The following is a 13,524-nucleotide window of genomic DNA, read 5'->3' as shown; positions in this document are numbered from 1 at the left end:
TATCGTAAGATTATTAAATATTAACCAACGTTGCAGTAAAAAAAAAGCACACTTAAAAGAATTGTGTGATAGCATCATTTACGTATGAAATTACAGTATTTATATTAAATTAGCGAACAATATAACGAAAGGAATATACATTGCAAAAAGAACAAAGAAAAATCGAAAGAGAAGTAACACGAAGTTGTTATCAATAAACCGAATATTTTTTGGGAAACAAAGTTAAGTAACAATAGGTTGGAAGTAACTCATGTCGGACCAGAAAAAAAAACTAGAGGTTCGAATAATCCTAGAATCAAACGTCCCAAAGATTAATTATTGTAGAAACAAGTGTTCAAAATGAGAGTAAAATACAGTATGCAATTGAACTCATAGGAGCAACGAGAGAGAAATGTGGTTCTTTCTGGGATCAGCCAGGCATCGATCACCAATGTGTATGGGTTATGAGCGAGCCTTCCGATTTTATTATCCTTCATTCAAAACGCTGACACGCCCTATGGAGAATTCGAATTGGCGACTCGTCGAATAATACGAAGCTGGTTAATCGCGATCTCTCTTTCCCTCTCTCTTTCTCTCTCTCCCTCTCCCTCTCCCTCTCTCTCTCTCTCTCTCTTTCTCTTTCTCCCTTCTTCTCTCGTATTACGTTTTACATCGAGATCGCAGCAAGGTACGTTCCCTCCTATCTAATTAAACGAACCTAATATCTACTCACGCTTACTCGAAAACGTTTCTAACGAAGAAACCTTTTCATCTCGACACGTTTGCACAATGTGATATTTCAAGTTACTTTTTCTACTTTTATATTTCCATTTTTAAAAAGGAAATTCTTCACATATCCTTTTTTGGTATTATTAATTATGTATTATCCGTTTCTACTGGTTTTTATTTTCTTTTATTTCACTTATTCGACTTTACTCGCGAACACGAACGAAGAAACTAAATGAAATCTAGCGAGAAAAGCCGAATGGAATCGATTTAACGAAGAAACGAATCGTTCGCATCGTGATCCTATATCTACGCTATAAACTAGCGAAAAACTCAACGCATTAACGGTACGTATACGATCTCGGGATACGATCGATCATTGCGTCTATTAAAGAAGTCTGCGTCGGCGTTGTTCGATCAATAATAAGAAATATATCTCCAACGAAGAGCATCGATGCGTCTACTTGACGCGAGTCATCCATCAGAAGTTGCTCGATCAAAAGCGATTACGAAACGAATTTGAGGGCTTCGAGATACCTATGTTCATATACTCGGCTTGAACCGATGTTAGAACGTTGCCGAGCACGATAAAGAAGAAAAAGAAGAAGGAACTTTCACCAAGAGAAAGAAAAAGAAAAGAAATAAAAAGAGCCCATTGCCCTTTGCCCTTCGTGGGAAGGACTTTCTTTGGAATACCATAAGTATCTATACGGTATTAAGCCTTGTAAAAATATAAATAATGAAATAAGTATATGAAAAATATTATAACAATACATAGATGAATTTATACAAATGTAACTAGGCAATTTTTTTTATGTAAATACTTTTATATCAGTTTCTTTTGTATTGAGATATTCGAACGTGATAAGATATAAATGATATCGTTGGCCCATACTGTACTGTCTCATACTACGTCGATATTGGACGAAACGGAGTCGAATGTAGCATTTGTCACGGCTATATTAAGGGCATACGTGGCATCAGCTTTATTAGATAAAATCGCATCAAGAGGATCGTATAGGACAGAGTTAATTGAATGATTGGTCCTCATCCACTCTCGTCTGGCCGCATCGCATTTTCCAACCGCACTACTCAGAGATGTAGCCGTGCAAACGTGAAATAAACGCGTATCTATTCGCACAGGTGCGTACAAAATACTATACACGCGTATATATGTATATACATACATATATAAATATATATATATATGTATTTACGTACATACAGATATATACATATTCAGGTACGTTCATTGTACATACGTCGGAAAAACACTTTCCCGTGTTTCGTTTGACGCAGTTTGCGGATCGGTAATGCAAATTCCACGCTGCCCTGCTTGGCTTCGTTGCTTTCGGCCAGATGAATTTTCAGATATAGAACTCACCACATTTCACCTTTAGCAGGTTCCCCAGCGTAAAGGGGATGGAAATTTTGTACCATTGAGGTCGCATTAATTTCGTTAAGTTTCAGTAGGCAACAGGCTTAAATTACATCGACGTAGTGTAGATCGTGAAACGAGACTACGTATATTATTTACAATTGTAAATCGAGTTGCAATTTATGAAAGTTACCAAATACTTTAAGGTTTCGAAGAATGAACGAGTGGATAAATAATTTCAAAGAATTTCATCAAAATATATAAGGGAAAGAGAGAGACAAAGAAAGAAAGAAAGAAAGAAAGAAAGAAAGAGAAAGAAAGAGAGAGTTTAGAGAAGCATCCAACTAGCTCGTTCCACATCGACACATACATCATACTGTTTGTCTGTGTACGGATTCGAATAAAATCGATATTCGTTGTAAAAAAGCACTCGAACGAATCGAACGAAGTCTGGCAATGCGATACGAGGGTGGTGATGTTGAAAGCCAATAATGCCAACGAGTTATTGTTCCGTAGATACGTAGAAACGGTTCACTGATATGTCTTAACGACAATGCCCTTTCGATAACGCGCTTCAGAAGGCACGACTGTTACGCTTGCAAAATTATTATAATGAAAGCTTTTGACGTATCTAATTACTTCGCGTTGTAACATTCTCATCCTCTCTCTTTCTGTATTTCTCTCTTGTTAATTTTTTCTCTTTTTTTTTTCGCGTTCGAGTTCGTCTCCCGTCGATTCAATAAACTCGACTCATGGTATATACATACGTTCGTTATACATCCGGCAGTCCGTATGGCACTGTATGCGCGAAAGATAATAGAAGCTACGTGCTCGTTGCATAAGCCGCACACGGTTAACGACCACGGCCGAGAACGCGTCGTTCGTGTTTCCGATCGTCATCGTTGACGTCGACGTCGTCTTCGTCTCGTCTTTCGTTTTCTCGCATTACGAGAAATATATCTATCGATTTCTTTGTAAATTTTTCCAATACTTTTTTTCTTTTTTCATACGCTTCCATATTCCACCGCTTTCTTTTTTGTTTCCATCAACAAACTAACAAAAATTCATAGATTTTCATGCTACAAGTTACAACGATATTTCGTTAAATTTTTCATTGTGCAAACAAGAATAATCTTTAAAAATCGTTTATTTTCAGAGGAAATAACGAGAGAATTTCTCATCAACGAGAGAATTATTCGTACAAATCTTTTAGGACTTCGGTGTTACGGGACAGAGGGTGTGAATGATTCACAAGTGTTTTGCATTCTTTTCAGAGAAATAGAAAAGCGGGATCGACGTTTCGGAAAAACGAAATTGTGTCAAGCGTACGCATACACGGAGCGTCATAAACGTCTGTTAACTATACGTGTAGGTGTGGAATGACACGTACACGGTGTTAATATGTATGTAGGCGTTGCTATTGTCTTTCTCGCGAAGTAATCGTGCCTCTCCGAGTTAACGACTCGTACTCGGTACGGATTGTAGAGACGGAGCGTACGATGTGTCGTCGTGCGCGCGTATGAACTCTTTACAAAAGGAAAAATTCGATGGCGAGGGAAAACCACGCGAGAAGAGCCGCTCGACTAGCTTTAGTCGCATTCTCACTCTATTTCTCTCTCTCTCTCTCCTGGTCTTTCTCTTATTCGAGATGATACATCCATCGGATGAGTCAGAAAACGTGGAGGAAAGCGCTCGAAGGTGGAACCTACTTTTCACCGTGCACGTTTAACCGCCTACTCGCGAATATTAATTTACTAGCATCTATGTCTACATAGTTAGAGGGATATATATGTACCTGTACGAACTAAGAGATGCCATACCAATAGAATAGAAGAGTACGAAGCGAAAACATTGCTTCGGACCACGTCGACTTACTTCGACGGAAGAATTACTTTTATTATGGTTGACCCGACACACAAGCCGCACGAAGACAGCACGTTTCGCTTCCGTATTACCGTCTCTTGAATCGAGTCGGTTGATTCTCGAACCCCATAAGCATGGATAATGGCTTGTCTTTCTTCGCTTATCGATGTACCGTTCCTCTTGTTATTCGCTTCTTCGTTACGCTTATACTTGACTCTCGAGCTTTGTAAACGTTTATTTACCTACTGCATACTTTGTTTTTTTAAGTCAAGTGTTTCAATAGCGTAACAGTAGCTCACTTTTATGTTCTGAACCAATACTCGTGATCGATAAATTACACCTTTTACATTTTGTATCAAAACTTTACTCAGTTCCTGTTTTATTTGTATTTAATAATGAATAAAAACGACAATCACATAGCCACGACCATAATTCAGAGCGACGATCATGCGGTATTCATAACTTTAACACGAAGCAATTATCGATTACTGTTTTCCTCTCGATTTATTTTTATTGAAATATGTTTAGTTAAGCTCTTTAAAAACACAAAGGCACTGTGGAAAATTGTATCGAATTATTTGATATTGAACAGAGTTTAATATATATGTCTGTATATATACATATATGTATATACACATACAATACGATAGAATAAAATTTAATTACGTCGTTTTCCCAGTGTATAGAAAATAAGAGAAAATTGGTAGGATGTAAGAATAAAGAAAAAAGAAGAGAAATAGTTGGCATTAAGGTAGAGAACAGAGCACGATTATTTCGTGCAAAGTGCAAGAGAAGGATTCGTGACTTAGAAATTATCGAGTTATTCGAAGAGATCTGTGTCCGTTAATCGCTTCTACCTTCAGATTCTTCCTCGATCCTATTCGTTTCTTACTTTCTATTCCTTTTTATTATTTTCTTTTGATTCCTTTAGAATAGTCGGATAAATCTTTAAAGTCTAGTCGCACTTTCTCTCGATACATTCTTCATTTTCAAAAAGAATATCGGTCATTTGAATATCAAATTCTTTGTTTTTAATTTCTCAAGTGGAATAATATTCAAAGTAGATGCTAACGCATTGCTGATTTTTATGAATTAACCATACGTCTAATTGCTAATATTACCAACAGACAGGTTTTATCTATCTATCTATTTATCTATCTATCTATCTATTTATATATATATATATATATATATATATATATATATATATATATAATAATACAAGAGAAGGAAGAAAGTAGAGACAAAAGTGAAAATAGGTCATAATAGGAAAAGTGTTAGATGAATGAAGAGAGAGGAGGTCACCACGGGGTGGTCAAAGTCTGATTCGAAGATAACATCGATGGACGGTTCGCGTCACAATAAAATTAAATTCATATCTCGTGATCGTGATAGCTACTGCGCGACATGACCTCCTGCTTCCATATAGAGCGAGTCGAGCAAAATAGCTATACCTACGTAAGTCCTCGAGCCTTCGTTCTTTAGACTCCCTTCTCGAATAGTTTTGATTCATGAGACGGGTGTAACTCGAGCATACGTGTTACAAGCGTGTGCGTGCACACCTTGAGATTTCTTTCTCTTTCTTTCTCTCTTTCTTTTGCTTCATGTCTCTTTCTCTCTTCTCTCTCTCTCTCTTTCTCTTTTCTCCTTTTCGCGGCGCTCCTCTCTCGTTCCGCCTTTCTTTCTTCGGACACAGCGAAATCCGACACTGCATACCAGTAACCCGACTTCCAGGGCGTTCTACCTCGAATCCTCTTCCTTTCTCTCTCTTTCTCTTCTGCCAGTCACGTTCCTCTACTCCTCTCGCGGTATACCTTCGAACACGTGTCAACATGTCGGTTGACATAGATTTTTCGCCGAGATAGAAGCTCGAAAATAAAAGGAGGATCCGAAACGCGGCTGGTAAGAGAAGGAGAGGATTCGATCGAGCTCTCTTACTCTCTCTCTCTTTCTCGCTCTTTATCTCTTTTTCACTTTCTGTCTCTCTTTCTCTCTCGACCGTCACCGAGGATGAGGACCACGAGATAACACGTTACACGGAGGAAGAGGGAATTCCAAAACCAGTTTTCAACTCGCATCGGTAGTCATGAGGAAAAAGAAAAGACTAGGAAAGAAAAGAAGAGGTGCTCTGGGCGCGTTTAGAGGTGCGGCTTAACACCAGGAGGCACGAGTCTTCTTCCTTCGATCCTGGTAGGATCGAAACTGGCGCCTTCTTACTAAATTAATAGCCTTTTCTAGCTAAAATTCTTCGTTATCGTAGCACCGTACTCGTGAGAAGAGCCAAAGTGAAACCTTTCAGATGTAATGATTAAATGATTAGGAGAGACGTTAGTAAATATGATAGGATCTCAAAGTCCTACATAATTCTTTAATTTATCTACTCTCGCAAGTACCTTTTAAATAATCATTGTAATAATTAATCTCCTGTAGGCACCTTTTAATCAATTAAAATGTAAATAGATAATGAAAGAAAGTATTTAACGTAGATCATAATTTATAATGAGGAGTCAATAGTTTATGAACTCTTACATATGTCATACTTGCCACGACATCGATTGCTTTCACAGATACGTGACTACGTTACATATTTTTTGTCGGCGATTATAACAGTTCTATAAGAATCGTTTATCACAAAATGTCATATTTTCGTTGGAATGAATTCTGAGAAATAAGAGAAATTTTTGTTGAAACAAATAAAATATCTTTTAGGAATAAAAATATAAAAAAATATAAAAGAGTGCAAGGGGTTAACTCGTGTTAGGCAGGTCTTATACTTAAACGGAATTTCCTAATGTTCCGCTAGGTGACGTGGTAATTCTTTCTCTCATAGTAATTCTTGAAGATATTACTCGAGAAAAGAGAAAGGCATCGTACATGCATACAATACAACTGACGCTCGTTATTACACTTCTTTGAAAAGATACTCGATGAATATCCAAAGGGTCGAAGGTCGAAAAGTTCCGACTGCGAGAAAATGTCACGTATAGGTATACCCGTTGCACGATAATTTGCTCGATCTTCCTACGAGTTGGTATGCATCAACCCAAGACCTCACTCTAAGAAACACTAAGGAAACCGTGAACGAGGTAAGATCTCTTGGTCCTTTCTCCGTTGACTGCAACTCGTGATATATTCCTTATAATTTCATAGGACCGGTGTATTGCTTCCTTTGGTAGGTACCATCCATTCCGGAAAATGGTGCAATTTTGTCTCCGTAGTTTGTACGGCCTGAAACGAGGTGCAATAGCACCCTCTCTTCTGTCTCCTTCTATCTCTCTGTCTCGACACGATTTAAACGCAAGAACCATTACACATAACGTTCTATACGTTTTCTCTCTGGCTCCGTTTTCGAGCTTATTGTTAGTCGGTCTTTAGTTCGGAGATAACTTGAACGAAACTGTAGACAATTTTGTTGTAAAAGAAAGAGAGGGAGAGAAAAAAGGGAGAGAAAGAGAGAGAGAGAGAGAGAGAGAAGATAGAAAAGTAAAAAGATAAAAGAGGAAAATCTTGACGCAATGTTTCCTCCTCGTTCTTCCCTTTACGACCCTTTTGCTTATCGACACTCGCGCAGCTTGCCACGACGTCGATATTACGCGTTTCGACGGACGGTCCAAAACTCTATGGAGCGTATTCGCGACGGTATGTAGCGATAACCTTTTCGCTTTTCAGTTTTCGCGAGGATGACGGACGACGTGTATATAACGGACATGTATGCACCAACTTCTACTGATAAGGGAAAAGGGTTTCGACAGGCTTAAAAGCATCTTTACTCTATGGATATGTTCACCTATCTCGCTCTAACGAGGTCTTTGAGAGTGAACGTTGTTGGTTTCAAACTAATTGTAATAATTCTAATGGCGTGATGATATATGCATGAATCATTCATTCATCTTTCGTTCGAAGAAATATATTTTGGAATTTGATGGAATTTCGAATACTGAGCATTAATATTCGATTTTAAAGGACATACATATTTTTCTTTTTTAATCGTGAACGCGTAAATTGATCCTTCAGAAAAATATTCCGAGCTTGAAGGACGATCTTTATGAAAATCCGAGGACTTCCCGTCACGATTCGTCATACGTTCTCGATTTGCTAAATCGCGCGAGAGTAAATTTCAAAGTGGGAGCACAGAATATCGTTACGTTCTTACGTTTCTCTTCTTCCGTCCCATAAAGGCTATTTTATAGAAAGGCATTTCTATCTTTCGCCTTCGCACTTTTATTCGCATTCTCTTTCTCTCGCGCGCATATACGCACACAAACACACACGCGCACACACAGTATACGCTTCAGCATTCGTAGATCCAGTTTCTCCGCTCTTTCGAACGGACCCTCGTCGTCGGGAAATTCGATTTCGAGGATTTGTCGGCGACAGGCGCTGCTGGTAGCAATGCATTCCTTTTTCCTCTTTCTCCTCTTCGAAGATAGGAAGAAAAACACGAATAAAAAGAGGAAGAGCCAACGCGCAGAGAAGAATACACATTCGCGTATGTGCGTGTAAAAATCAAGAGAACTCACCTTTCAAGAGAATTCGCGAGATCCAAACTCGAAAAGAAGAAACTCGAAGATCCTCTAGCGAGATTAAACGAATACGATTTTCGTCCTTCCACTTTTCACTGTTATTCGCGAATATTTAAGAACTTCTTTAAAGGATGTCGTAAAAAAAGAGAAAAAATAGCAGAAAGAAAACAAAGGGAAAAGTAACGAGAAAAAAGAAAATACAAGAGTATCGCGATACACTGTTCGTAATCCTGAAGAACGATGAATTCGTCGTTAGGGTAGCTAGGTTGGTCTCGTCGATCGACCGGAAACGACCGATCCTGCAGACCGCACAGTAATTACCGGTGTAGTTTGAATGCGATCTGAACTCACGCGTACGTACGTAGGTGCTGCTCCTCGATGGTTGATGTCCACGTGTACGTAACGCCGGATTAATTTGCCCCTGGCAGAGCACAACGCGTTGTAGTCGATACTACAATCGGAGGGTTCACCGTTCGCGGTAAAGTTGGCAGACTATCGTCCTGCCAACGCTTCAATACGTTTCGTTTTTCCTCGCCAGCTGTCTATATACATGCATATATGTATACGTATACATATACCTATACATATACATATACATATACGTATATATATATATATGCACGTATGTGCGTATTTATATAGGAGTTCAAGTCTGACCACTACGAGTTCGTTGATTATGTCGGTTTGTCCTACTCCTGAAAGCATGTGGTCGTTCCTATTGTTGTCGTCGTCATCGTCATTCTTGTTGTTCTTGTTGTTGCTAGCAACGTCAATGGCGATCGTACGCGTGCCCGTTCACGTGGTTCTACAATAATCCCGAAGTATCTCGCACTCGAAACGCACTCGGTAGCACTCGAGAGTACTCGATCGCACTCGCGCCGCGTGATCATGATGTTACCAAAGAGCACTGATTCGAGGCACACACAGCACCTGTACACGATGACTCTACACACCTCTCTAAGTACGCACGACTCTCCTTCAGCTTCTGTTTCTCTCTCTTTCTACTTCTTTCTCCTTCGAACACTCTGAGTTTCTATCACCAACTATCCATCTATCCATCCATCCATTCGTTCAATCTCTCCTTCTTCTTTTCGATCACTCACTCCCGCTCTCACCCTTTCTCTCCATTGAAGGACACGCGATACGCGTCCGGGCCTCGTTCTCGCGATCACCGATGGTCCTCGAGAACAAAGTACTACTCGAAATCGTTCTACCCTTTCGAAGGTCGACCACGGCGACGATAATTTTCAAAGGACAACGATGACGACGGCGACAACGACAACGACAACGACGATGATGCACCCTTCACTTTTTTAATATCCATTCCTTTTCTAAAGTCGTGTTAATGACGACGACGATTACGAAATGACGACGATCGAACGATTAAAATCGTGGCCGGATAAACGCAAATAAAATGCATTCACTTTGACAAGTCCCTTTGAAAACACACAAGGTGATAGCACGTAGGACGATGGATAAAAGACGTAGAGCAACGGAACGGCGCGGTTGGATCCGTGGACCGATCGAGACTGGATCCTTCGAGTCTCGACGAGCCGGCGGCGCGGCGTCGCGTATGCGCGCGTTTTCCTATACGCGCGCTCTTCCTTCCTCTCTACTCCTCCTCTCCCTCTCACAGCTTGGAATCGCCGAGGATGATCGATCGCGAATCCGCGAACGACGCTGCGGAGAACGCTCGCGAGAGGAGGGAGGGAAGGAGAGAGGGAGAGCGAGAGTGAAAGAGGGAATCGAAATCAACGACACCAGCTATCGTGTGGAGAGTAGCACACGTTGTGCTGCGCTCACGGCATCGCCGTGATCCGGTCTCTGAACACACTCTCGTTCAACTGTCGTTCCGAGCAGCTTGGCTCACGGTTTAGTATCAGTGTTCGTTCTTTGCCACGGTGGGCGTCCCGGGAGGGGCGCGACGCTGCTCGACGCCAATCGAGTGCGCGCCTTTACCTACTTCTTGCACGGACGACTTTACTTGCGAAATTCGCCCTTTCTATTCCTTCCTTACTTTTATTATTCTTTTCATAATTTCGTTTCTTAGGAAAAATAAACAAATCGAACTTCGATAAAAATAGTCGGAAGAATTTGGATCGACGTTGAAATACCTAGTATTCCGATGATAGAATAGATTTATCGAAGTAATCGTTTATTCTTAGAAGTGTGTATGTATGAAAAGTGCAAGCTTATAGCTGTTGCTATTTTTAATTTTTTGTGTCACTTTTTTTTTTACCATCCCTAAAGCTTATAGTTTAATGTTATCTTCAATTAGTGTAAATCCTTTTTTATTTCTACATATCTTCATTTTTTCGTATCACTTCCTATCCAATTATTTTTGAAATTATACTTTTTTCGTACTTACCGTATTGAAATACTCTCTAAAATATAAATGGATATTTACACCGTTGTAACTTCGCCGTGAAGAGTTTGCGTGATATTTCAATTATAGTTCAACGTACGAGAGGGAGTTAAAAAGTTGGTTGCACTCGTATAAAAAACAATAACGTATGGAACATTTATGAGCATTTTTTTTATTTATTCGATGGTATAATTTATTTTTCTACATAATCACTAAGTTTATTTAAACATTTATTGTAGAGTGGCACGAATTTTTCCATGTCCTTTGTTGAGAAACTCCCTTTCAACATGCGATAACTATTCCCGCGTCCAATCTTCATTGAACTGATATCACCGGTTCGCAAGGCCCTTCTTTCTTTCATGGGACCAAACACCTGGAAATTACAGAGCGCAAAGTTAGGACTGTAAGAAGGGTGTTCTCAAACCTCCCACTTGAATTTTTTCAGGAGGTCCTTCGTGACCCTCCTTACTTACAGTCCTGACCTTGCGCTGTGTGATTTCCACGTGTTAAGTCCCACGAAAGTAAAGAGGGCCTTGCGAAATGGCGGTATCAGCCCAATGAAGATTGGACGCGAGAATGGTTATCGCATGTTGAAAGGAAATATTTCGACAAAGGACATGAAAAAATTCGTGCCACGCTACAATAAATGTTTAAATAAACTTGACGATTATGCGAGAAAAAGTAGATCTTTTATTGTACTTTCAAATAATTAAAAAAAAAGAGGAACCATCATAAATGTTTTACACGTTATTTTTTCTTTTTTTTTTTTTTACACGAATACGACTAACTTTTTGACTCCTCCTCGTACATATTCGATATGAGTTTATTTGACTTCTACCTCGGTCGATGCCACCGTTCTCGCGCATGCACTAAAAATAGGAGGTTGCCGATGAAGTAGCATCCATATTTTATTAGTACTCGTTTCAATTCGATTACTCGAGCACTCGCAAAATCGATTCATTGTCACAAAGAACTTGTGAATTTTACTCTTGACTATCGCTTTTAATTGATGAAATTAAAGAAACGTACATATGTAAAAATTAGAACTCTCTTTTTCTTTCTCTATTTGTCTCTCTTTCTCTCTAGCACTTGATTCAAAAAATTCTTTCAACTATTTCCGTAGAAAGGAAGCTCATGAAATTTCGAGCGGTCGTTCTAGGACGATCGAAGTTCATTACGAATTCGTTAACGAACCCGAATCGATTCTGGATAACTGAATTCGTTGCCGAGATTCGATTTGAAACCACGGCCCACTTGGATGACTAAATCCTATCGAGTGACTAGATTTTCTTTAAAGATGAGAAGAAAAGATTTCTTGTGTTTTAAAAAATCATAAAAATATGTTTAATTGAGTTATCGTTCTCCTTTCATGATATCGAGTGACATGTTGAACATGATCCCGTCAAACGTGTAAAATTTAGATCGAATCGATTGGAAGTAATTTTTGAATAGAATACTTTCTCTATCCGATCGTTCGTATCGATCTTGGGGAACGCATATGTGATCAGTTTTGTGAAGACGTTTCGAGGGCTCGAAACAACGATGGAAAGGGGAAAGTGGAACGGCGCCATAAAATTTCCATTGGTTTACGCGCTCCCACGAGAAGGGTGACAGGAAAGAGAAGGAGAAAGAGAAAGAAAAAGAAAAAGATGAAAAGAAACAGGAAGAAAAGAAGAGAGAGAGAGAGAGGCAAATAGGCAATACGTTTCGCAAGTCCGTGGGCAACTTCTATCGTTTGACGACGGAACTAATATTTCGGAACTTTTCAGCGGGCGAACGTTCGACTGTTTTCCTTCTTTTTCCTCTTTTACTCTTTTCTTTCTATCTGGCTTGTTCTTTCTCAGTGAACGATGCGAGAGTTTTACGGCGCCTAAAGCTCCTGGCCTAAAAGCTTCGAAAGGTAAACGAAGCGAACTTCGCGTTTCTCTCTGGCTTGACCCTTCTCTCGTCTCAACCTCTTCTCCTTCTCCGACCTCCCACTCGTTCCATCTTTACGCATGTACTCTCAAAAGCGTAAGCGACTACGTGTTATGTAGATGAGTTCGTTCTCGTATTGCTCTCGTCGAGCCTAGAACCTTGTTGTATGAAATTAGCATGCCCGTGATAGGATTGAATTTATTCATGTAGGTACAATTTGAACTAGGTAAAGTGTGCGCGAGTGGGTCGAAAAGATCCGCGTGGATATTTTTAAACGAATTGTTCGAAAATCGTTTCCTACCGATACGATCGGAACGTTTCCGTCGTAGGTTTTCCTCGAGATCGTTCGAGATTATCAAATGGGTGGGTTATTTTATACGAATGCAAGAACGAAAGGCCGATAGACTGCATTAATTGTTCTCCGTTCGTTATCTAGCAAATTGCGCATTGTCTCGTCGCGAAATGAATTTTCCGCGCTTCCTAATCGAGCGGAAATGATTTAATGGCGTATTTAATCGTCGAGCTATGCTCGACGATAATACGATTCTTCGTCGTTTCGCGTTGGTCGACGTTCGACGGAGCGTCGATGAGGGTGACAGTGAGGAGGAAGGGTGGACACCATTTCTATTTCCCTCTTACCCCCCTCTCTTTCTCTCTCCCTGTCCCTCTCTTTCGTTAAAACAGACGGTAAAGCTTCCCTCTTCGAGCTCACAATTTCTTCTTTTTTTCTTCTTTCGTCTCTTCCTTCGAACGTAATGCGACAAATAGTTGCT

The 13,524-nt window shown here is 39.8% G+C and overlaps 1 protein-coding gene across 1 annotated transcript in view; it reads right to left on the bottom strand.

Annotated features, from left to right (window-relative positions):
* The window catches only part of LOC127064707 (latrophilin Cirl-like), a 250,170-nt gene extending 239,885 nt beyond the window's left edge, over positions 1 to 10,285 (bottom strand). Inside the window, exons 1-2 of the mRNA XM_050996161.1 lie at positions 9,127 to 10,285; positions 8,467 to 9,011 (exon numbers count right to left, since the gene is read on the bottom strand). The gene's annotated coding sequence lies outside the window, so the exon portion shown is untranslated. The remainder of the gene's footprint in view (positions 1 to 8,466; positions 9,012 to 9,126) is intronic.
* Between the last annotated feature and the right edge of the window lie 3,239 nt (positions 10,286 to 13,524).

Source organism: Vespula vulgaris, chromosome 6 (genome assembly GCF_905475345.1).
Source record: "Vespula vulgaris chromosome 6, iyVesVulg1.1, whole genome shotgun sequence".
NCBI lineage: Eukaryota > Metazoa > Arthropoda > Insecta > Hymenoptera > Vespidae > Vespula > Vespula vulgaris.
The sequence above is the reverse complement of the archived record's forward strand: the minus strand, read 5'-3'. Positions and strand labels throughout refer to the sequence as shown.